Below are 26729 nucleotides of genomic sequence, written 5' to 3' on the forward strand. Positions count from 1 at the left end.
TCAAATCTTAGGATCAATCCATGGTTAACTTCCTCCCTATCTTTGTAACCTCCCCCAGCCCGACATTTCTCCTCAAGTTTCTGCATCCTTGATATCCTTTGCCCCTCTGCTGACTGCTGTGTTTTTAGCTGCCGAGACCCAATTCTCTGGTATTCCCTTCCTAAGTGTAATGAACTTCATGTACCGGACAGGTTTCTTACTTGAAGCAGATAACTTTATTACAGAGCTCTTTTAGAAGCTATGTGCTTGAACCAGGTCCATGGCTATAAAGCTCCGCTCCCAGGATTACCCACGCTTAGGGCTCATTCGTCAGAAAAATCCCTAAAAGCAATAGAAAAGGTTATACCTTCAATCACTACATTTCCTCCCACTTTAGTTTTTTTACATTTCCTATTACAAAGGATATTTTAATCCACAACATATACATATATATACACAGGTCATGCGATTAAAGATTAAGTCTCTGAAATGGTTTTCTAATTCAGTTAGAGCAGCATAACTCTACCATTCGAGATTCGCCCACTGGATCGATATGATCAGGAACTGCAGCATCAGGTACATGCTTAGAAAGTGGCAGTTCAGGATTAGGCAATTCAACAGAAACATCAGGTATGTCTATTCTAGGTCGATCTGTCACCTCGGGGATTAAATATTTGACATCAATTACAGGCGGAATAGCTGTTGTTGGAATGTCTCTCTACTCCTTAGATGATCCACATGTTTTCGAACAATCCAGTCTTCCACTTCCACTTGGAATGATAAGGGTCCAGTTTCAGAGACAATTATACCAGGAACCCAACTAGGTCCATTTCCAAAACTCTGCATGAAAACAACGAAATCTTCGAGCTTTATTATGAATATCATGATTCAATTTTTGACTACTCTGGTTCTTCTCTACCTTCCCCTCTAAGTTTGGAAACACCAGACTTAACCTTGTACATAGGCGGCGTTTCATCAATAATTCAGACAGTTTTGAACCCGTAGTTGCATGAGGAGTCGTATTATAATTGAGAAAAAAAACGTGAAAGTCGAGTTTCTAGAATACCTTTGGATAACCTTCGGATAATTCCTGATTTGAAAGTTTGCACTGCTCTTTCAGATAACCCATTTGATGAGGGATGACATGGTGCTGTTTTAATATGCTTAATCCCATTTAAACACATGAATCTCTGAAATTCTGTACTGGTAAAGACAGTAACTTTATCCGAAAGAATGACTTCTGGTAGGCCATGTATACAAAAATATTGGTGCAGCTTTTCAGTAGTTGCACACAATGTCGGTGATCTAACTTCATACACTTCCATCCACTTAGAATGCGCATCGATGATCAATGAAAACATGGTACCTAAAAATGGACCTGCATAGTCGATATGCAGTCTAACAGAGGGTCGATCAGGCCACTCCCAGGATGTAGTTGAGCCGAAACAGGCAACTTCTGCTGTTGCTGACACTGGAGACAGTGCTTGATCATGCTTTCAATGTCAATGTCTACGCCTGGCCACCAGAAATAGCTTCGCGCAAGCATCTCCATCTTCGATATGCCTGGATGTGCACTGTGAAGCTCTGTCAAGAGTGGTTCTCTTCCTTTCGAAGGGACAACCACTCTTGATTCCCACAAGATTCCGTCTTAGCAACTTAACTCTGTTTTACGGGCATGGAATGGTCTTATCTCTTCAGACACTGGTGAATTCAACCATCTTCGCAACACAAGGTCTCTGAATTTTGACAAAATTGGATCCCTGTTTGTCCAATTCCTTACTTGCTTTACATACACAGGCAAGGGGTCCAAGAAATTCAGCACAAGCTCAATTTCTTGTGGCACTGGAGCATGTACAATACTATCTGGTAACAGAAGACAACTGAGTGCGTCTGCATTTGCAATATGCACGCCAGGGCGGTGCATAAATGTGTACTCTTACGCCAATAATATCAAAGCCAAACGTTCAATTCTTGCTGAGGCTATTGGCGGAATGGCTTTATCCTCACTGAATAAACCCATTAATGGTTTATGGTCTGACACAATGGTGAAATGTCATCCATGCAGGTACAGTTGGAATTTCTTCACTCCAAGTATTACTGATAAATCATCCTTTTCAAGTTGTGAATAACCCTTCTCGGCTACAGAGGGGTTTCCGGAGACATAGCCGATTGGCCTTTTGGAGCCATCTTCCATTCTGTGTGACAACACAGCTCCCACACCGTAAGGAAATGCATCATAGGTTAATATTAATTCTTTTGATGGGTTATAATGTACTAGTCAACATGATGAATGTAATAGCTTCTTGACTTTCACAAAGGCTTCTTCTTGTTGCGAATTCCATGACCAACAATGATTATTTTTCAATAAAAGTGTAAAGGTGCTAACACTGTTGACATGTTTGGCAAGAAGCGACTATAATAAATGATCATGCCCAAAATTATTGAGTTCAGTGAGATTGGTAGGAGAGGGCACCTCTTTCATTGCCGTAACTTTCTCCACTACTGGATGCAACCCCATGGCATCTACCCGGTGACCCAGGTAAGTGACTTCTGGTGCATGGAATGTACATTTCTCTTTCTTTAAGAGCTTTAAGAGTACACCAGCTTCAAAAAAAATCTTCTTAAAACCTTTTCTAGGTTGGCCAAATGTTCTGCTTCCATTGACCCTGTAACCAGGACATCATCTAGGTATATACTACTACCCGAGGAAATCCTTGCAATAGACTTTCCATGGTCCTTTGGAAGAATGCACAGCCAGATGATACACCAAAGGGTAGGTGTGTATATTGGTACAGGACCTTGTGCATGTTGATGGTTACATACCATCTAGATGTGCTGTCCAGCTCTAGCTGTTGGTATACATGGCTCACGTCCAGTTTGGTATAGGATTTTCCTTCAGCAAGCTTAGCGTACAGATCTTCAATCCTCGGGGTAGGACATTTATCTAGTTTAGCAGCCTTGTTCATGATTAATTTGTAGTCTCCGCAATGCAAATAGTTTGATCAGGTTTCATCACAGGGACTAGGGCGCAGCCCATTCTGAAAACTGGACTGGCTGGGTGATGCCTAACTTCTCTAGGCGGCACAATTCTGCATCCACCTTCTCCTTTAGGGTGTAAGGCACAGGTCTGGCCTTAAAGATATATTTTTGCTTGTAAGCCTTTCATTTTTCCCAATTCGTCATGAAATACACAGTCATATTTCCTTAACAGCTCAGGAATTCCTCCTGTTCTCACTGGAAATATTTTTGGCCAGTTGAGCTTAATCTTTTGTAACCAATAGCGGCCCAGAAGACTAGGTCCTTCACCTGTCACTATGATCACTGGAAGCTGGGCTATCTGTTGCCCATAGGACACAGATACTGTGGCGAAGCCCTTTACCTGTAGTGACTCTCAAGTGTATGCCTTCAGCTGAGCCGTGGTTTGCTCCAGTTTCAGTGGCTGGGTACCTTCATTTAGGTATTTAAATGTGTGTTCTCCCATCACTGTGGCTGAGGCTCCCATGATTACCTTCATGACTGGAGGCTTCCCATTCACTTGAAGGGTGACGGTGATTGGTTCCGTTTTTACCACTTTGACATTGTATAGGGAATAAATATCAGCATCAACAGTTCAGTTATATTGTGCACTTCAATCATCTTGGTCTGCTGTCTTATGGGCTGTCTTGATTTCGCCCAGCATTGCTTTATTATGTGCCCTTTTTTGTGGCAGTAATGGCATTCTGCCTCCTTGAATCTACGGTTACCTCCATATCTGTAATAGATTAGCTTCAGAGTCACTGCTGAAATCCTTCTACTAGGCCTTTTTGTTTTTGAGCAGCAGAGACTGTCTCCCACTTCCCTGCTGTCTCTCTGGTTTTCGCGCCACACCCAGTGGTATGTTCCTGCCCTAACTGAAGAACGGCACCATGTTGCACACTCTGTAAAGACCGCAAGTCCCTCTCAGCATTCTCCATTGCTAGTGCTATTTCCATGTCGTGCTTCAAATCAATGTTAACTTCTGCAAGTAAACATCGCTGAATGGCATCATCATGAACACCATAAACTAACCGGTCCCGCAACACGTCAATGAGTGTGTCTCTAAAGTCACAGTGCTTAGTCAACTGCCTGAACTTAGCTATATAAGTTGTGATGGACTCTCCCGAGGTCCTTACTCTGGAGTTAAACTTAAATCTCTGCATAATTACCGATGGTTTTGGCTGAAAATGCATCTTTACATGGTCTACCAGCTCGTTAAAAAATTTAGAATTGGGCACATTCGGGGCCGTCAGACTGCAAATGAGGTTACATGTCTTGCTACCACAAACACTCAAAAGATTGCTTTCTGCTTCTCCTCTGCTGTTATTTCATTCGCCACAAAATAAAAACCTTGCTGCTCTACATACTGGTTCCAGTCTTCCATGAATGTGTCATAAGGGTTGATTCTGCTGAAGAGTGGCATGACTGATAAGTATACTTTTCTTTCTTTCCTTAAGAACTGATGTACTCACATTCACAAGGCAAGGTGCAGCGTCGGAGCTATTTTACCCTCGTTGCCAAATGTACCGGACAACTTGATGTACCAGACAGATTTCTTGCTTGAAACAGATAATTTAATTACAGAACTCTTATAGAAGCTACATGCTTGAACCAGGTCCACAACTAGAAAGCTGCTCCCCTAGGATTACCTGCGCCTAGGGCTCCTCCGTCAGAACAACCATGTGACCCCTAAAGGTAGTAGGAAAGGTAATACCTTCAATCACTACACTAAGCCTCCCTACCTCTCTTTCCTTCTTTAAGACACTCCTTAAAACCTACCTCTTTGACTGAGCTTTTGGTCATTTGTCCTAATATCTTCTTACGCAGCTCAGTGTCAAACTCTGACTGATAACGCTAGTGAAATGCCTCGAGATGTTTCCTTGCATTAAAAACACCATATAAATACTAGTTGTTTTTTCTGTTTTAGGGGAAAGATGGAAAGTGCCCGATTCTCACCGATTTGCTTTCACCGATCAGCCACCAGTAGAGCTGATGAGTCCAGTGACAGTTATGAAAAGGTGAATCCCCACTGCTGCCAGAACAAGTCAAGTCAGGTCATTCATATTTCCAATTGTGGATAGTGGAAAAACGACTTTTTTGCAGTCAAGGGCACTCTTGTAGCATGAAGGCACCTGTGTATTGGTCAGTGCAACAGTTGATAGGTACTTGACAGATTCTAAAATGTATAACTCCAACGTTCAAATGATATGACCGGTTTAAGGACATTTGTTTCAGTAAACACGGGAGCCAGAACACATTGGTCTCTGGCTGTGTCTCTGTGTTTCACATACAAAAAACAGCAAGTCAGCAGTCAGAGTTTGACACTGAGCTGCATAAGGAGATATTAGGACAAATGACCAAAAGCTCAGTCAAAGGGGTAGGTTTTAAGGAGTGTCTACAATTGGGAAAAGGGGAAAGAGGTGCACGAGTTATATTTAAGGTCATTTTTAAACAGGGGCGAGAGAAACCGGGATGTGTAATCGGGCAACGGTGACATAAAGCTGATCAGAATCAAAGGTTTTTCCTCCTGCAAAATATTGCTGGGAAGATTCAGCTGGTCAGGTGGCACTGGTGCAAGCAACAACCAAGTCAACATTTTAGGTAAGTTCCCTTGGTCAGTGCACACCCAAAAGCTAAACTCCTCTGTTTTCTCTGCAGATGCTACCTAACACACTGGGTGTCTCCAGCAGTTTAGTTATCGTCTCAGATTTTAAGCATCTGCAGCTTATTTTGGTTTTTGGTCACTTTCCCTCCAGCTCCAGGTTCTCTCTCGCATGTAGATCCTGCAAGGCAGGGGGAGAAAAAGTGATCCTGAGAAATGAGGTTCCTTTCCACACTACCCATGTAAGCAGAGAGGCAGTATTAGCAAAATCCGTGAAGCTGTGGAGTTGCAGCTCATTGAGTTCCTTCTAACTGACAAGAACTGCATAGAGGCAGAGAGTGAAAATAACAATGTATTATACACTACCTATAGGATGGGAATTTCCGTGCCTGCCAGCGTCGGGCGTGTTCGGTGGTGTGAGCGGACAATACGGCACGATCAATTTGTGATCGCCTGCTCAGCCTGGCGAGCCCACCAGACTCATCCACCCCCCACCCCCCTGGATCATCCGCCATGTCAGCGGGAAAACACGGCAACATGTTTCACAGCAGCACATAAGCAACTTGCACCTGGCGGGCTGCACTTCTATCGGGACTTCAAGGTTTGTTTGTCTACCTTGTTTCGGTCAGCACTCGCAGTCATCAGTGCCAGGCTTCACAGGCAGCACCACATCACTTTTAGGGGGGCTCACGTGTAGGTCTCTACCTACCAGATCAGCCATAGGCGGGTGGCTTTTCAACAGCTGCAGGGCAAAGTCTTGCTTGGGGAACCGGGGTGGGGGGAGAGTGGCCTTAGGCGAGGAAAGAAGCTGCAGGGCGAGAGCTGTACTGGGGAAGGGGGTATCCCAGGGTGTGTGTGGGGGCACATGTTGATCTGTGCAAGTGGCCTCAAGATGTTGAGGACTGAGGAGGGGGTCTCCAGAGGAGATGAGGCCAGATGGAGATGTGAGGGTGTGTGTGAGAGAGTGAGTGGTGATGTCCCTTGAGCTGGCAGTGAGTGAGATGCCAGTGAATGTGTGATGGGCTTGAGTGTGTGAGTTTAGATTGATGAAATGGTTGCCATACCCTGGCTGCACAGATGAGATCATTCATCCTCTATCTGCATTAGATGGCCAACGTCTTCTGTGCAGCATTGGCACTGATGACCGATGCCACCGCCTGCCATGCTGGATTGGTGATGCCGCTGCCCATCCTGCAGCCAGCACAGGGGTAGAGGACATCCCGGAGGGCCTCCATGGCATCCAAATGGCATTCCAGTGACGCATTGCTAAACCTAGGGGCTGCAGTCTTTTTGCCTTTCGTGGGCATCTTCCCTGCGGTAGTCATGAGCTGGAAGCACTGAGATGTGTGCACGGGGCTGGACTTTAAATATGGCGCTCAGTGTGATGAAGCGGCGAGGTGATGGCGGGTGGGCAAGGCTGCCATGGAAACGGCGTGTCTCCTGGGAATGCATTAATGATGTGGCGGGTTTGGGATGATACAGCGTGAAAACCTGTCATCGTGGCCATTTTACCCACCTGCTACTGCGCTTAGTGCAAATCTGGGACAATTCTGCCCAAAGTTTCTGAAGCCTCTCCAAATCACTCAAGGAATACAAACACCAGCAATTTTAAGAAGTATCAAATATGTACCTCTATAGTGAAAGTCTGTGATGTGAAGGAGTAACAAAATGGAGTGGCTTTGCTTTGAGGAGGTTATAGTAATCTCTCATTACAGACTCAACTTTGACAGCAGCTCACTAAAAGTTGCCACAAATATGTTCTGGGCAACAGCTTGCAATCCATTCTCAGAGAAGCAAAGTTTCCTGTCAATTACCACAAGCAGCACTAGGCCTGCTCAGAAACTATCACATGTCTGCTCACTCTGCTGTGTGAGAGACTCTAGTTCTGATTAGGCTGGGGAGGAAAAAAGAGACAGGTAAAGAAAAGAGCTTGCGTTTATAGAATACCTTTCACAATGAGATAGTCACCAGCTGATTCAGATGTTGTTTGAAGGAGGGATAAATAGTGATCAGGATTTTGGGAGAACATCCCTGCTCTTCTTCGTATAGTACTGTGGGGCCATTTACACCTCACCCCCACCAAAGTGGACAGAAAGGGAGAAAGAATCATGGTTTCATGTCCCATCCAAAGGAAGGCACCTCCAACATGGTTGCTCTCCCTCAGTACTGTACTGGGGTGTCAGCCCAGATAATTTGCTCAAGTCTCTGGAATGAGGCTTAAACCTTGGATTCTGACACCTCAAACAAACAGGGTGGATCAAATCCCATTCCTGCAATATGCCATTTTCCACTGTTTGATCTCTTTTGATGGAATGGGGTTCCCCTCATTTGAGCCCCACAGCAGCTTATTTTCTTTGTTGGCATGCCATCCACATCTGAATGCTGAAATAACTCTGGTACATGCGTAACTAGGGCATTGGAATCTACACACAATTAGGATATAATATGGCATAGCAGCCTGAGGCCTGGGTAGGACAATACTCAAGAATGGGGACCCTTCCCCCATCCAAAACTCTCATCAGCCTTCAACAAAATGAAACACAAGAGAATAGAAGCATCAGTCGAGACTCTTCTTTTCCACATTGGCCCTTACAAGGACTGCTTTAACAGGCTAACTTTATATACATCAGGAAAGGGGGAAGGGGTCAAAATTCCACTGCTTGATTATTTTACCAGAAAAGCTGACATTTCCTCTTTTACTCTCACAAAATTTTCAGTAGTATTAGAAATTTAAATAATCACAAGGCTAGTTTCTGATGCCTAACAAAAATCATATTTGGCCTCTGCAGGGCCAATGTTTGAGTAAATTGACTTAATTATATGTTTAGACAAATTTAGCAGTGGGCCCCACTGATTGAGCATGAGTTGTCCCACTCTTAAATTAGTTATGTTTTACATCTGGAGATCAAGCAAAACACATACCAATAATTATCCCTGCCTGCATTAATGATAAGCACATCACACCATATACTGCACCTAAATGACACTGACCCGGATGGGGTACCCTCATTTGGCTACGTACCTGCAGGCACAAGGCCCTTTAGGTACAAAATCTGGTCTCCCTCCCTGATGTGTCAGATTGTCTCCATCTGATTTTGAGCATGAGCGATTGAGTTAGTGACATTTCCCACATATGTTTGCCCAAGTTAAGGCTTGTGATATAAACTATTTACATCAATGTAATCCTCACAAAAAAAGAAAGGGACATACTGTACAAAACACCATCGGATGCTAGGAAGGAAGAGCTAGAAAAGTGAAGGGAGGCATTTCAGTGGGCCCAACGATTCTTTTCAACCTTTGAAGTTTCCTGTATTATATCATCTACAAATCTTCAAGACAGCAATATCATGATACGCAGGAACTCAAAAGTCAGTTGCTCTAATCTAAGCCAGTAAAGGGCAGCTCTTTCACTCAGCCAATATACAGTGATAGCTGACCAAGAAAGCACTTATTGCAAATGCACCTAAAGTTGAGTGTACTCAGAATCTGGCTCTCTTCCAGCACCCGGCCAAGTACAATAACCTGATAGCGCAGAGTGTCTGCTGAATATGTAGGAAATGCTTTGTAAACAAGATCCAAATCACACTAAATGAGGTTTCATTTGATAGCAACCTCTTTCACTGCTTTAGTTAAAATGAAAGAAAATACACAGTGCATAGCAGCTGATGCAAAACAAATAAACATACTTATTTAAAAGGAGGAAATTACAAACAGTGCATCGTAGTCTTTGCAAAGTAAATAAATGCACAATGAACCAGAAATCTGAGATTTTATATTTGGGCTTGAACCAGGCAAGATTTTCTGCAGGGGATTGCTTAATGGTTCAGTTGGTGACCTGGCCAGTGGAAATTCCATTGTGCAGTACATTCACAATCCCATCGAACAATGGAATCAAGTTTAAATCCTACACCCCCCACCCATCCATCCCACCTGGTGTAAATCAGGGGGTCGGGGGGTGGGGGGGACTGGGGGCAGTTAAAATGGAGCAGGGGATTTACCTATTTCTTTCCCATTCTGATCCAGCCAACTATAATATTAAATTAATTTGTAGGCAGCAAGGACACCTGCCCTAATAGGCAAGGCTTTCTCTGAGTATGCAGATCACGTTTCAATGATATCACCAGGGCCTGACCTGCCATTTTAACCCTAGACCTGAGTGTGGGAGCAGAGCTAACTTCCCCACCAGACAAAACCTGTCGGAACACCAGCCAGGGCCAAAAGAGTTCCAGCAAAGTACAGTTTCAAAAATATATTTTAGTTTCCATGTGAACTGCACATAGTGACACCATTATTCCCATTCAGAGTGAAGCTAATTGAGTAATTCTGCTGACAATCACGCGCTGCTTTAAGTGACTCAAGATTGATTTTATACACACAATTTCTATCTAACTGCTCTGTTTACTGTAATTTGTTGGCGAATTTACCATGGTTTTAACTGGACAAGTTGCAGCAGTTTTGGTCATGAGTTTTGCTTACTGCAAACTTTTATTAAATAGACTGCAAATAAACTGTTTACTGTAAAAATTCATTGTTTGGTGCAAGTCCCCATCCCCAACTCATTGACTAACACAATGCCAATAGGCAATCTGTAGGCCAAGAAGAGCAGATATGTTCTTCAGAGTCCCATTAAGAAACCTTGGGCCTTCCTGCCCTGTGCTTCTTACCCTAATGAGGGGCCAATTGAAAAGTGCAGGGTTGGGGGTGGGGGCAAGGAGTGAATTTACAATAACTTTCTCTACAGAATATAACTATTCTGTGAACAGTCACAAAACAAGTCTAATTGTCCAACAATCGATCAGAGTATAGGGCAGAGAGGACAGCATCTGCAGGGTTGCCCAAAGCACTCAAAATAAAAAATATTCTTTGATTTGCTTTTGCTTCCTGCAAGAACAAACAGATACAACACTCCCATTGTTTTCACATTAGTGCAAGTCTAAGGCCCAAAACTGTTCTCTGTGATTTTGCTCCGCTTTCACCGTTTCCACACTTGACCAGCTTCAGAAAATGGACTCAGTAATCAAAAGATGTCAAAAAGTTAATAACCAGACTTTAACTGAATCACACCGGTTAACTAAAACACAACAATTAATCATTAACAGACATTATAGCAAAGGCTCAGTTGGTTAAATCAGCGAACAACTGTGTTATGGAAGGTGCCAGGTATGATTCTCAGTCTGTCGACTGGCCTCAAAAACCTCCCTGCGCTTACAAAAAAGATTACCCAATGTCCCTGCTCCTGACTTAACGACCCTCATTGACCCCTGTACGCACATAGGCTTGAGGGGCTGAATTTCTGCACAACTCTTTCTACTGTACCATTACCGAATACCGAAGTTTGTTCACCCAAGTTTCGGGAGGACATTCAAAAGAACCCTGTGGAAATGCAACCTTCAGGTGAAGACAGGGCTGGATTGATGCAATACCCTTCAAGGTCAATAAGATGTTGACAGTCAAATCCTGATTTTAAATCAAATTAAGAGTTCAGTTTGAGAGCCCAGGCCAATTCAAGTACAGGGCCTCATTACCATTGTCTATGTCAGTCTCCCAAAGAGGAATGACCAGGCAGCCAAGTGATCCATAACAATGGTCCCCGAAACTCATGTGACTTTGCTGAGGGGGTGTTGTGGTGACTCCTTATGAGGTTGAGGATTCTTTTGCCCTTATGAGAATAAAAAGTTACATTACTGACTTCCCAGAAGGAAAAAAAAACAGTACAAACTGGGAAATAAGAATACTGGTCCGAACTGGTCTTTTATATCTTAAAATTGGAACACCAGTAAAAACTGGGAAGTAAGAGTACTGGTCCGAACTGTTCCTTTCCTTCTGGGTTTCTTGACCCTTGACCCTCTTTTGGGCCTGCTCTAACAAAATGGAGTGGTGTGGGGGGAGGGTGGTGTGTGTCTCAGGCAACTGTAATATTCTTGATTTTGTTATGCTAACAGAATATTTAAAGGACTCCGCTGAAGTAAGGGGAATACTAACTTTACTCAGAAATATCTTACAGTGGCTTCATCTTGCTGTGAGGTCTACAAAAGAGAGCAAGATCATAGACACTGCAGCACTTCCTGCGATGATGTATACTGTCTTATTAGCATATCACAGTTAGAATCAACTCTTATTCTACAGCAACAGGGCACCGTACACACAATAAAATTGCTTTGGAGTTTGAATCAAATAATCAGGCCCCCTTTCGGCACTTTAATGAGGCCTTTGCCTGCCTGTAGCAAAATGGCAACTCCCACACCTGAGGTGCACCAGACAAAGGGATGGGTTTAAAATCAGGCCTTTGCTGTCTTCGCTAAATATAAAACATTAACACAGTTAGTACCAATGGAAGCAGGACTCTTACGCTACCCAACTTGCATCAGTGCCTTCAAGGCAGGACAGGAGGTCAGAAGGAAAAAAAACGTTGAAGGGAAAAAATAAAATTGAGAGTTACTATAGTGAAATGTAACCTATCAGCAGAGTGCCAGTTCCTGGAAAGTGAAACTGCAAATGTGACACAAGACTTTTAACTTCCGACAGTCTCTCACAAAGGAATTTTTCCATGACATTAGAGAATGAACAGTCTCTCTTTGCAAGTAGTACAAACATGGGGCATATATGATACAAACTACAAATAAAACAAAACTGATGACATCTGTCAAAAAGCTGTTTAGGTCCGAGTAACAAATCAACCTGTGAGCACCTCAAGGACACTGAAATGTTAACAAAATGATCAGGGTGAGCTGAATGTCTGTCCTGATCCTGGCAAGGGTTTGCAGCTTCTGAGGTTTGCTCCAGACTAAAGACCCTCTTTTTTTTTAAAATAAATGTCTGGCTTCTATTTTCTAAACTCCAGAGGGAGTTGGAAGAGAGAGTCAAAAGTGACTCCCTGCACAAACTAAGCAAGGTTAACCCCAAGCAGAGTAAATGTGAAACAGATGTAGTTCTATACAGACTTTGATTTTTTTAAAATTATTCAATTAAATTTGAACTTCAAAAAGTCAATGCACTGGCACTTTTACACAGAAGGAGATCACGCGGCTGGCAAGGTAAGCCTACTGCAACCACACTCACTAAAACAGAACAGGGGACCTCCCTTGAGGTCACCATTTCAACATAAACCAAGACATTCACAAACTGCAGTCAAGACTTTACTTGTCATAGGGGGTCAATTAGCTCAGTTGGTTGGACGGCTGGTGGGTGATGCCAATAGCACAGGTTCAATTCTTGTACTGGCTGAGGTCATGTATGAAGGCCCCGCCTTCTCAACCTCGCCCTTCACCTGAGGTGCGGTGACCCTCAGGTTAAATTCACCGCCAGTCGTCTCTCTCTAATGAAGGAGCAGCCTATGGGCCTCTGGGACTACGGCGATTTTCTTTCCTAAAGTCACGGGATAACAATCCTTCCCCTTTCTACCATCAATGATAGATGCCTGGCCTCTACAGGCCTCAAATTGCAGCAGCAGGGAATGGGCTAAATAAGGGAAAATCAGTACAGAGGAGCTGTAAGCTTCTGGTTAAGTGATGATCTCCCAGGAGGAGCCCATTTTAAGCATGTGGGGCTCTCACCACATCCTAATAGCTTCATGGGCTCTCAATTTGAACACAATTAGCCATTCAAGTAACTGGATTGGAGGATACTAAGAGCCAGCTGGTCACAATCTGAAATGGAAGGCATGTTCACAAAGGGAGGGTAATGAAAATGTTTTACAGGTAAACAAAACACCTGAGGGCTTCTCTTCATTGATGAGCATCGTCAGCATGCAAAATTATCGGAAATGTTTAGGCTACAGCTCCATGAGGAATATCTGGAGAATCACCACTTGCAAAGACTGCAATGACACTGCAGCAACACAATCATCCTGTTCCCTGCAGGAACTAACATACTGTGCACCCTGTGTACACATGAAGCTTTTCCACCTGTGTTAGACAAACAGATTCTACCTGTGTAAAGCAGCTTCTGTAAAACGCCTCTAAGTGCCGAACAAAGATTTACAGCAGTTATTACATTGGGGAATGTAACTGAACCTGCTTGGAAAAGCCTAATTTGCACAGTGATAATGGCAGCCGAGTTTATGTCAAAATGAAGCACCACACAAAATCATCATGCTGTGGTGTGATTTGTTAACGTTACATAAGTGGTCTGTGGATTTCCCATTTTGTCTCCCTCGTCACTGTCTCAAGTCACAGTCTTAAGTCAAAAGTTGAATCAAATCACAAGTTAGCACAACTGCCTCAAAAGGTTAATAGAATTCCCCCAAAAGAACACAAGTTCCCTTTTATTGAAATAAACTCTGGTTAAGCTGGGATAGGGTTAATTCAATGGTCTTCTTCACATTCAGCATGGATGAAGAAAAAGCCTACGGGCACATTCCTCGCCAGCTCCAGGAGCAAATGTTTGGAATGTCCCATGTCAGCTCCGCATTGTAAAAACAACAACGAGAGAAGCAGGAATTGTGTGCAGCAATCACTGTTGCCATGGGCTCATAGTTTCACTTAAACAATGTATGAGCAAAGACACCAGAAGAGGAGGAGGGTAAAAATAATCCCAGATAATTCTGACTACTAACAGGCCCTTAAAATCAATCCAGTCTCAAACTGGTCTCCGCTCAATAACTGTTTAAATCCTGTAGGGCTGAAGTGAGGAGGCTCTGAGGATACAATGGAGTTACTGTACATTGAAACTGTAACATCTTCAAGCAAAGGACACTTAGGGGCAAAAAAAAGATCAAATTTAAACGGCAAAAGTAAAGTTTTGGACAACAGTTTCAAGTTTCCCGAACTCAAATATAATTAATATAAATGCTATTGACACTCAGCACATATCAGCCCACTCATATTCCTCCCCTCTTCTGATAAAACTGAATCATTCTGGACCACAGCTTCACTGAAGCCAGTAGCCACTCAGAAGAATAGTCGCTTTTTTTTCAACAAACTAGGTATGAAACAGGAAACTGCCTTGCCATCGTGTTGTCTAAGAATGGGGTTGTGTGGCATGTATATTGGCCATTCTTTGACACAATGTTCTCTGACCTAAGCACATTCTTCATCAGATTTCTGTGCATCTCTGATTTCATTCAGTCACCGAGTTATTGCTGGTAGAGTTGTAGTTATTGTTCATTCAAAGGCGACATTTGCAACACATTGAACGTAGTACTATGAATAGAGAGGACACCTCAATGTAGTTGATGTAATCACTGCTTCAGAAATGTGACCCTGCAGTTGCTTGACTTCTATCCACCTGTAGTAGTGGTTTACTATGATCAAGGAAACCACACCCCCGTGTTCGAGGAGGTCCATTCTAAGATATTGCCATGGACGTGATGGGAAGGAAGATGACATCAATGGCTCTCTTGTCTCCTGATGGTGAACAACACAGATAATAAAGCTTGCTAACATCTCTTCCAACGGCTTGAGAGACCTGGCCCCAAACTGAATATCTTGCTTTGGCTCGACATTTTATGATGTCCAAATGTCTGTGATGCAATCGTTGTAATATGTCAGAACTCGTGGAATGACCACTCGCTCATCAATGAAGTGTCCTTTATGTTTACAGTGCTATCTGAGAATGGGATTGTGTGGAATGTATGCTGACCATCCTTTGATGCATTATTCTCTGACTTGAGCACCTTCTTCATCAGATTTCTGTGCATCCCTAATTTCATTTAGTTGCTGAGTTGTCGCTCATAGAGTTGTGATTGTTGTCGATGCAGAGGGGGTACTTGCAACACATGGAATCCCAGACATTTCAATCTCAGGCAGCTGACTGCAGTTTACCAATGAATGATTGAAAGAGTGCACTGGTTGCCATACAGAGGCTGCCTCCTACCCTGCGGAAGCAATCATTTACCCAGCCTAACCAGTCAGAGGTGCTGCATTCAGCCACCAATTCAGATAACAACCTGACTAGTGAACCTGAGTCATCTACCAATTCCTCTCTTGCCCAGCAGAGTCAGAGGGGCCACCCGCAGGGTTCAAAACCCCCAATCCCCTCCAAAGGAGACTTGTGAAATCGCCACAGTGGTTGTCCATGTATGAACAATGGAGGAAAGAGCACCTAAGAGAAAGAAACAAGATTAAGGGCTGCAAAACACCATTTTAAAGATTTAAAAGTTTGTTTGATCTTCATAATATAGAAATGGGAATGAGAGATTTAGGGGGTGATGTAGTGTAATGTGTTATATTGGATAGTGGGTTGTTAATGGGTCAATTCTAATTATTGAATATGCTAATCACATACTATATACGTCACAGAAAGTGCTGCAACAGCACAACTGATCTCTCGTGCAGCCTGGTGGGAGATGTAAACCAGAGCAGTAAGATGTGTTCCAATAAAATTCCTCTTTCATATATCTCTGCCGATTCATTAAGTATTTTGTATTAGTCTAAGAACACCAACAATATTATAGCCCCCTCAGTTCAATTGGGAAGAAGAGGGTCTTGTCTCTATTGGGAGCAGGAGGGAAAGGAGCGTGAAGAGGGGAAAGAATAGCCCAGTACAAGGGAGGCTCAAGGCTTCCCTGTGATGCCTAGAGGAGCACTCTAGGCTCACAAGATAACTCCTTGTAGGCCTGGAGGTGGAGAGCTCTGCCCAGCATTTCAAGGAAGCCTTTGGCCTCCATCCTACCAATTGCTGGCTTCTCCCTTGCCCTGCCATGATCTCCACGCCAACCCTAATCTGCAGCCTGCCCTACGATCACGAGCTGCCTCCTCCTGCAGCCTGCCTCACCATCACAATTTCAGGAGACCATCTCCTGGGGTCCAAGGCTGCAGCCTCCTGCTGCTGGTTCGCCCGCCCCAGCAGCCTGTCAACTGAGCGACAATTTGGCAGCAGAGCAAGAGTTCACCTACAGAGTTATCTGAAACATGGAGACCAAAAATATACTGAAAAAGTAACTGAAAAAAGGTGAAAACTCACATTTACTTGGGCTAGTGCTAGAGGCACTACAATTGGCCTCAGCACCCTGAGTTCAGAGGCAGAAATTAGCCATGGTTCTCCCTCCTAAACCCTTTCCAGAAACCTTGCTAAAGAAGCTGCACTAAATAGGGTTGTGCTGAGAAGCTTATTTTGTGATTAAACAGCAATGGTTGAAGAGAACTGTTGAAGCAGCCTTTTCTGTAGCATGGCCAAATCAGCTCATACCCCACCAGGCCCGTTAATGGCTGGTACAAGCTGGAATAATAAAAGATAAACTTGATTTTTGTGCAGTTCTGACATTCTGGTTTATAAATCTGTCTTGCAGCCATGTAAGGAGTTGTTTTTACCCATTGCCCTAGATATTGTTAGATGGGCCATCTGTGTAGGTCTCTACCATATACAAAGCGAGTCTCTGGGATGATAAGCCAATGGAACTCAATGTAAACCAAGGGTAACAGTCATGGAAAGTCTATGGTACAATGGCTGAAGATATAATAATCGGAACATGATAATATAAAGTTAAGGGAATTGAGGGTTGGCGACCCTGTTACTGAGCTCAGCAACAATAACGTGAGGTTTCCCACAGCCATTGGCACCATTGTGCATTTTATCGGCGAGCATAATTTTCCATGTGTTTGGACACTGGATAAGAAGTACAGCTAACTTGTGTCTAGTGGGAGCTCACCTCATGCCGGAATATCCTGTGAATAGTTAAAGTCAAGGTTTGCATTAATAATAACTACTTGGGCAAGCTACGAGAGGATAGCTGAGGTATGCAGAACTATACATCAACAAGGGAGTCAGCGCCATCAGGAGAGAAGAGGGAGGGGAGAAATTGGCAAGAAATCCTGTCATTATATTCACCATCAATGTTCTGATGTAACTCTAATATTGTCAGATTTAATCAAAATTTAGCATGTTGTTGAGTGTCTCTGGCATAAATTTGAAACAAACTGTTCAGAGTATAAAACTGTATCCAAGGAAACCCTACTGCAATAGCAGTGACTTACCTGCGAAAAAAAAAGAAACTATAGGCTTTTGTGCAGTTCCAGTGTCAAAGTACATCTTGCGTCACTCACAATGCAAACAATCGCTAATACTGTTCGCTTCTGCTGGATGAATTAATTGAGCTCACAAATGCAGGCTGCCAAACAAACAGATAGTCTTTTTGTTTCCTTGTTTGTTTCCTTTTGACTCACCATTGTATGCAGCTGAATTTGCTCAAACGAATCATGGAAGAGCAATGATGCAGTGTGCCTGACAATTTGTAATAACTGTACTTTATGCAAATTCATAGGGATTCCATGTCGTTGACTAGCGACTGTACAAAATGCTAATAATCAAAGAAAACAATGCAATACCTAATTGGCACAGCGCAACCAGATTGATTAAACAGTTTAAAGATGCAAGTATATTTGCATGGTGTTTGGCCTCATGCAAACGGGAACACACTTATTAAAAACTTCTCATTAACTGCTTCAAGTCACTGCATAAACAAGATGAATGTTGCCAGCTTTAGAAGCACTCACTTTTGCCACTTTCAGCTATTTAATGAAGTGCTGATCTCTGCAGAGTAAGTAGGGTATTAAATGTATATTCAATGCTATAGGAAGGCTGCACCAGCTCTCTTTTCCAATGAAGGAAACCATGAGTGAAAGAAAGCTGATAGATCCTCCTTATGACCCAATTAACAAAATCCAATAAATGTCTAACTACATAGATAAAAATCAATGAGCTGCCCAAAGCCATTCATTTTTCTCAAACTGAAGTTGATGGCTTTTACAGATTGCAAAACTTTCCTTCAATACAATATATTGGCTTGGATTTTGGATTCAGCAATCACCCAACAATAATTAAAATCTAAAGGAATCAGGCTGCACATGTACAGAATTAAATATTCAGTGCCAGAGAGGCATGTCATGTCATTAAAATTTATTATTTCGTGGCATACTTGTGAGCTCTTCACGAGGTAAAATACCAGCGGAGGTGGGAAGGTGATGGGCACAGCAAACCCCCACCATCTCATTTGATTTTAAGCACCTCCCAGCCCACTTCCAGGGGGGACGCATAAATTTTAACCCATATCTTAACTTACCAGATAACAATTTTGGGGCAATATGGCCTGGACCTCTGCAATTTCCACTCACTTCCCTTAGCAACCTAGGATGGAGCCCATTCAGATCAGGAGATTCTTCTACTTTGAGTACTGACCAAACTTTTAATTATTTTAACTAATTAATTAATTACATATTTATAATTCTTTTACTTTTTATCTAGTTTTATCCTATCCAATTTCTTTACAGTCTCTTCCTTTACTGTGACATTGGCAGCATCTTTAGTTTGACAGGCAATATGATCGGTGCAGGCTTGGAGGGCTGAAGGGCCTGTTCCTGTGCTGTACTTTTCTTTGTTCATTGTTCTAAAGACAGATGCAAAGTACTCTATTAATACCTCAGCTTTGTCCTCTAACTGCACAAGACCTTTCTGGTCCATAAATTGGTTCCACTGTTTTTTTACTAACCTTTTACTCATTATATGTTTATAAAAGAGCTTTGGTTTCGCTTTTAAATTAGTTCTTAATCTATTCTCTGACACCCTTTTCGGTCTCTGCTATATCATGATTCTGACACTTGTTATAAGCCTTCAATGGTTCATTTCCTCACTGGGCAGTAGAAACATCATAAACAATAAGAATATTTCAATGGTGTATTAAAGCAATAATAAATCAACAGATAGCAACACCTCACCCACTGCATCCCGCAAACCGTTTTTACATTCTCCATAGTACACAGTTGTAAGTCTTGCCATTTTGTTACATCAACAGTGAGTCTATCCGAACAGCTGTATAGAATCAGCCTTTGTGCTGCTTTCATGTACAACAGTTCATATGTCATTGTAACTTCAATTGTAGCATGTCAACTTATTCATATTAAGCCTTTAAGCATTTTTTTCTCCAATTTATTTCTTTTAGTCGAGTTGCAGACTCAGGTTGGGGTATGGTCTCCTGGGTGCTAGGCATTTCATTATATTGGGTTTCTTCAAGTTTGATCGTAAGTACTGTGGCTACAAGAGCAGGTCACAGGCTAGGAATCGTGCAACGAGTAACTCACTTCCTGACTCCCCAAAGCCTATCCACCATCGACAAAGCACAAGTCAAGAGTCTGATGGAATACTCCCCACCTGCCTGGATGAGTGCAGCTCCCACAACACTGAAGAAGCTTGACACCATCCAGGACAAGATAGTCTGTTTGATTGGCACCACATCTACAAACATTCACTCCTTCCACCGCCAATGCACAGTAGCAGCAGTGTGTACCATCTACAAGATGCACTGCAGGAATTCACCAAGGCTCCTTAGACAGCACCTTCCAAACCCATGACCATCACCACCTAGAAGGACAAGGGCAGCAGATAGATGGGAACACCACCACCTGGAGGTTCCCCTCCAAGTCACTCACCATCCTGACTTGGAAATATATCACCATTCCTTCATTTGTCGCTGGGTCAAAATCCTGAAACTCCCTTCCTAACAGCACTGTGGGTGTACCTACACCACATGGACTGCAGCGGTTCAAGAAGGCAACTCACCACCACTCAAGGGCAACTAGGGATGGGCAATAAATGCTGGCCCAGCCAGCAAAGCCCTCATCCCATGAATGAATTTTTAAAAATAAGTAGAAAGTGGCAAGCTATTCAACCATGTGAGATTATCAAAGCTAGCCTAATTCTGCTTTCAGTCAACTTAACCATTCACTCCCTCCAACACCGATGTATAGTGGCAGCAGTGTTTACCATATCCAAGGTTCACTGTAGCAATTACCAAGGCTCCTTCAACAGCATTTTCCAAACCCTCGACCTTTACCATCTAGAAGGACAAGGGCTGCAGATGCATGGGAACACCACCAACTGCAAGTTCCCCTCCAAGTCATACACCATTCTGAATTGGAACAATAATCGCTGTTCCTTCACTGTTGCTGGGTCAAAATTCTGGAATTCCCTAATGCACTGTGGGTGTCTGCACCAGGTGGACTGCAGTGGTTCAAGAAGATAGCTCATCATCTTCTCAAGGGCAATTAGGCATGGGCAAGAAATGCTGGCCTAGCCAGCGATGCCCACATCCCATTAAAGAATTTAAAAAAAACATCTGGGGTCACTGGATATTCATCAGGAATTAGATTCCTGGTCATCTGTTGCCCAAAAAGACGAATTAAAAAGCCCCTATGAAACTCAGAAAAGAACAGAGACCAAAGCCAAGACCTTGTAGTCAGAAGGTTGCAGTCATGGCCTTGAGCAGAAAAAAAATCAAGGCTGATACTCTAGTACATCACTGAGGGAGTGCTGCACTGCCAGAGGTGTCGTCTTTCAGCTGAGACTTTAAACCTAGAACAATCCGCCCTCTCAGGGGGGTGTAAAAGATCCCATGGCAATATTTCAAAGAGCAGGGGCGGGGGGGGGGTGTTATTCCCAACGTCCTGACCAATATTTATCGCTCAATCAACAGCACAGAAACAGGTTATTTGGTCATAAACACATTGCTGTTTGTGGGAGCTCACTATGTACAATTTGTTTGCCTCGTTTCCTATATTGCAACCTTTATAACAGTCCGCACAAGCATGATGAGCCATGGTCTCCTTTTGTGCCTTAAATCTTTCTATTGGCTTTAAAACTCTTTGGGGTGTCCTGTGATCATGAAAGTTGTTATATAAATGCAAGGCTTTCTTTCTTTTCTTCCTTAGCTGAATGGTTCAGTTCAAGAGTGGGTAGTGTCTTTGCTGAATAAGCTAGTGGGGCTGCCTTAACAACATTCTTTTGTAAGTGTATCTCTGCTGCCCATGACTTAATTCGCACCAAGTTCCATTCACCCATCGCCCCTGTGCTTGCCAATCTACACTGGCTCCCCTTTAAGCAACAACCGAGTTTAAGATTCTCACCCTTGTTTTCACATCCCTCTATGGCTTTGTGTCTCTCTATCCCTGTAACCTCCTCCAGCTCCACAAACCTCCATACTACACTCCTCCGTTCTGGTCTGTTGAGCATCCCCAATTTTAATCACTCCACCACTGGCAGCCATCCCTCCCTAGACCACCCCCCTCTCTATTTCTCCTTCCCCTTTAAGGCACTTCTTAAAACCTAACTCTTTGATCAAACTTTTGGTCATTGGCCCTAATATCTCATGTGGTTCAGTGTCAAATTTTGTTTTGATAACACTCCTGTGAAGCACCTTGGGAAATTATACAATGTTAAAAGTGTAAAATAAATAAAAGTTGTTGATGTGTGGGGATGGATGTACATAATACACATTATCTTAAGTCAAAAGAAAGGCAAACAGACAGTCTTGCACCTTACACAGAATGAGGTCATCCCAAAGTGCTATTCAGTCAATTAAGTTTTTTTTTGTTTGAACTTTAGTCACTGTTGAAATGTAAGAACTATAGCAGCCAATTTTTACACAGCAAGTTCCCATAAACAGCAATCTGAGGATGACAAGATATTACGTTTTGGTGGTGTTGATGGCGAGGGCACTGGGAGAACTCCCCTGCTCTTCTTCGAACTATGCCAACGGATTTTTTACTTCCACTTCAGGCAGCAGACAGGGCTTTGGGTTTAACATCTTACCTGAAAGACAGGTGTGAACTATAATCCATGAACGCAATACCCCGGCTCATACTCTTTCACATCATTTACATGCAGTTAGAAGATAAATCACATAGCTATAAAGTTCATTCCCAGCCTGAAGGTATTAAACTGGTCACAAGTGCCTCAAACGTTTTGAAGTATCAAAAGTACAAACATGAAATACTCAATAAACCAAATGACAGACCCATTACTTACTTTCGCAACAACCTTCTAAATATATTAAAACAAATTCTGTCAAGGTTAAATTCATTCCTCCATCACTATGTCCTCTTTGATCAGCACAAATCCTGACAGTGTGAGAAGCACCAAAACATTCTGGCTGCATCTAGACAACAAACCACATACCACCATTTTAGAACAGAGTTCATACTAAGCAAGCTTAATATTCAATTTGAGTTATACCACAAAAATTAATGGATGTACACTGTGAAACTAGAACATTGTATATGAGTGTGATACATAAACACCATCATTGACCTGTTAAGCCAAGTGGCCTGTTTCTGTGCTGTAAATTCTATGTAATACTTGTGCATCATGTGGGTTATGTAACATGTAAAGTTGTTCAATTGAAGTTGAATCCACTTGAACTTCTTAATTTCTCAAGGAGCATCCTTTATTTGTCGGATATAGAATTAGCAGGGTATCACTGATATTAAAATTTAGTTGAATTATTCTAGTTACTGGAATATTGCTATTTTAATTTCTTCCCAGAAACTATCTAGCAGTAATGTACCCATCAGTTTAATCCAGAGACTATTTAACTGGTTCATTCACTGAGTATTCAGAGTATTCTGAGAAGTCTAGGATGGTTTTGCTTCCTCAAGCCAGCAGCTTAATCTTACATGGCTACACCTGCAATAATCTTCACTCAGCGTGTGTGTGTGTTTGAAAGGGCATGGACAGGAGTGGGCAAAATCATAACTACTTAGCAACAGGCTTGAATGAATACAAGCCAGTACAATCCGTTTGTACTCACGGATTACAATAAGAAAAAAATGCTGCTTTATCTGCAAATATTTACAAAGGGATTTAAAAAGTATATTAATCTTTCTAGGGTTGAATCACATTATTTCTGTAAAACATTTACAGCTAGGATAAGGAAATGCCTCAAGTTTGAAAGCACGGAAAGGCAACCAGTACTAAAAATAGCTAATAATGCTGGCACTGCTCATCAGCCTAAATGTTCCCACTTAGTGCAGGTCAAGTACAACATGTTCCACAGTGCCAGGAATATCACTATCTGATGGTTCAATTCCTTCAAAGGCTTGATGACATGAAGCCAAAAGAGACTTGGGGTCAGGTCAACTGGACTCCATTAGGTAAGAAAAGCCATTCAACTCTATATTAAAACAGAATAATAATATATAGTTATGAGTGTTCCTTTAAGTAATTTAGATCAAGGATAATAAACAATACAAAGATATATGTGTGTGTGTGTTCCTGCCATTTAGATTAAGGATAATGGATATTCTATTTCAAAGAGCTAATTAAGTTGGATAAGCTGAGTCTAGAACTGGCAGCTTTGAAGAGCAAGAATTTGTATTGGTGAAAATTTACTGGATATTGCTTGCTTGCAACATGAGGGTAAATATTTCAGTTATGTGTCTGTTCCCATTTCTTTTTACATACATCATAGCTTTTCAATCAAGTCTCATCACAGATCAGTGATAGTATTCCTGCCACATACTCAAAGGAGATGGTTTCAGGCCCTAGTGCTAGATGTGAGCACATATTGCAGGTAATTCTAGATGAATTTTTACCCAAGATCCTGCCAGTTTATTCAGACAGATATAAATGATCCCATGCTACTACTCAAGAAGCAGCGGAGTTATCCTGGTGTCCTTGCCAACAATTTTCCCTCAACTAACACTACTAAAACAGGCTCAGTGGTCATTTATCTCATTGGTTTGTAAGACCTTGCTGTGCACAAATTGGCTGCCATGCCTGTCTACATAACAGAGACACTTTGAAAATAATTAATTGCCTAAGATGCACATGGGGATGTCTCAAGAATGTGAAAAATGCTACATCGATGCAAGTCTTTTTTCCCTGAAAAATATTTACGTACATACACAAGGGGCTGGACTTGTAAGTTCTTTTTTTGCACACAGTTTTGACATAGGCATAAGGGAGCCTGAGAAAATTATCTGAAGTCTCAGTAAATGCAATGCTCAGTGAACTGCATAGACCAAGAAGGCCCTTGGTTCAATTGTTAGTTTATGCTGCATTCGTCGTTCTTGACTGGATCGCTGCTAGGAATGTCATTCCAGGTCTACATGTAAAAGAGTGGGGGGAAAAAAAAGTAAGGTCCCACTCCAAATCCCTATTCTGTGACCTTTGCTGGAAAGTAAAAATGTGTTAAAGTCAGTTGGGGACACAACTCTCAGGAATTGTATCTAAACCACAAAATACCATCATAAGGGGTGAAAAGAATTTGCTGACAGAATGTGTGAGATGGTCAGATTTTTATAACACTGGTTGTGGGGAATGGTTCAGAAACAAAGCCTATTCATCTTTACCAAATTAAAAATAACCACCTGTACATTTAGATTCATAATTTTGGTGGGTAATACGCCACATGGTGAAATGGTATTGATGACCAAGAAGGTTTTGCCCCTAGCTGGGCCAAGTTAACTGATGTCAGCCTGTGTCATAAGGATTTGGCATATCGCTCCCCTCCTTATTCTTTCCTTCCTTTAAATTAATCCTTTCTCTGATGTTCTTGTTTTAGTGTCATCTCTCAGATAAACATAGATACATAGAAATGACGATCCAGACATTCAGGAGTTACTCCAAAATAAACAAAAAAGTGCAAAATTTCAAATGTCACATTTCACTCAACACATTTGGATGGTGTAGGTGAGGGAATTACAGTTGACCTCAGTTTTTCTGGAAATAGGCAGAGGAACAAAAGGAAAAACAATCAGCCCGAGTTTGGCCAAGTTAGCCAAATTGCCATTCGGATCAAGTTCATCTTGTTACCATTCACAGTTGAATAGAATAGCTCCTTGATATTGTCTAGGCTCATTCTGAAGAGGAGCCATTTGGCAAGGTTACTAGCACCTGTGGAGCAGCAGCCCAGTCTGACCTGATGACTTAAAAAACAAAAACTAGTAATTACTTGGAGTCTAATTCCTAAATAGGGCTCAACTGCAAATGCTCATTTCATTCACAATTTAGAAGCAAGTTACTTTTTTTAAGCATCTGTGCGGCCTGAGTTTTCTGTCCCAGACCCGATTTTTTACATGTATTTATAACCTGGCCATTTCAAATGGCAATGTCACTGCTAGCAGTGGTAAATTTGAATGTTTAAATAAACAGATTACATTACCCTGTAGAAAATAATCCAGAAAAAGAGCAAACCTCTTGTAATATACTGTAACAGCCGAGCATTTTATTATACTGCCCTCACTGTTGGGGAGGTGTAAATAAAGTTGCTCAATAATGGCTGCCTGCAGTTCAGCATGTGTTAATCTGACTCAGTGCAACAAAGGACAGCAAGACGGCAAAAAGACTGGGGTGGAATTCTTTTTTACACTTCATTTGAGAAATTAAGGACTGAAGAACATTGTGACACATTTTTGAAATTTCTACGGTACGAGTGATTTGAAAGATTGCTCCGAGTGCACATCGTATTCAGGTACCTAGTGAGTCAGTACGAGATGGAATTGAAAAAAATTAGCACTGAAGGCATTTTTGGGGACAATGGGGGAATTCAACCCTAACAAGGACTGGTATAATTACAAACAAAGATTTCACATTTGGCTGAAAGCAAATGAAATAGGAGATGAGGATAAAGTAAATGTTTTCCTCACCATGATGGGGCCAGATGCTTTTGAGGAGGTGTCAAACCAACCATGTTGTCCATGATACCCCAGTACTATGAAATATATACTGAAATAAATGAGATTCTAGGCTCGTTATGGCACGATTAGGGATGAAATTGCACTGAGAGTTGCATTCCATCAAAGTTGCCAAGTGAGATTGTTGCAGATTATATTCTCGAAGGAAACTTTCTCACCACTGTGGGTATGAGACAAACTTGGACAGCAACCTTCGAAACACATTCATAAGAGGCCTAAAGAACAATAAAATCCAGACCCAGCTTTTTGAGCAAAGGCAATAAGCTGATGTGGAAGGAGGCCTGAGATGAGACCACGGCCATGGAAATGACAGAGATAGTTTCAAATTGCAAGGGAGCTCGTTTCCCAAGCCGGCAGGGGAAGTCCATCAGGTTTCAATGGGATCTAGGCCATGTCAGCAATCCCAAGTCACATTCCCTTATGCAAAGCTGGTGTGAAACTGAATAGTTATTTCAATAACAGTATTCCAGTATTAGGTGAAGTTGGTGTTAGAGTGAAATACAATGATGCATCTTATTACTTGCCATTGGTCGTAGCAGGAGGGAACAAAGTCTCCCTGATGGGAAGATTGGCTTAAGAAAATGCTGTTAAACTGGGCCGAGTTATTTACAGTAGAGAGCAGTAAGAGTATGTCTATCATTGTGCAAGTGTTAAAAGAGCACAAAGTGGTCTTTGAGCAAGAAAGACCAAATGGTAAAATTATGCACCTCACGGCTGAAGTCAAAAGAAAG

At 42.2% G+C, this 26729-nt stretch overlaps 1 protein-coding gene across 4 annotated transcripts in view; it reads right to left on the reverse strand.

The window, feature by feature from the left end:
* cdc42se2 (CDC42 small effector 2) overlaps positions 1 to 26729 on the reverse strand; it is a 217425-nt gene that overhangs the window by 142778 nt on the left and 47918 nt on the right. Inside the window, exon 1 of one of the 4 annotated variants that reach the window (XM_078568867.1) lies at positions 4467 to 4486. The exons of the other annotated variants lie outside the window; for them this stretch is intronic. The gene's annotated coding sequence lies outside the window, so the exon portion shown is untranslated. Of the gene's footprint in view, positions 1 to 4466; positions 4487 to 26729 lie in introns of those variants that run through there. 4 annotated transcript variants of the gene reach the window in all.

This window comes from Cetorhinus maximus, chromosome 2, assembly GCF_964194155.1.
Source record: "Cetorhinus maximus chromosome 2, sCetMax3.hap1.1, whole genome shotgun sequence".
Lineage (NCBI taxonomy): Eukaryota > Metazoa > Chordata > Chondrichthyes > Lamniformes > Cetorhinidae > Cetorhinus > Cetorhinus maximus.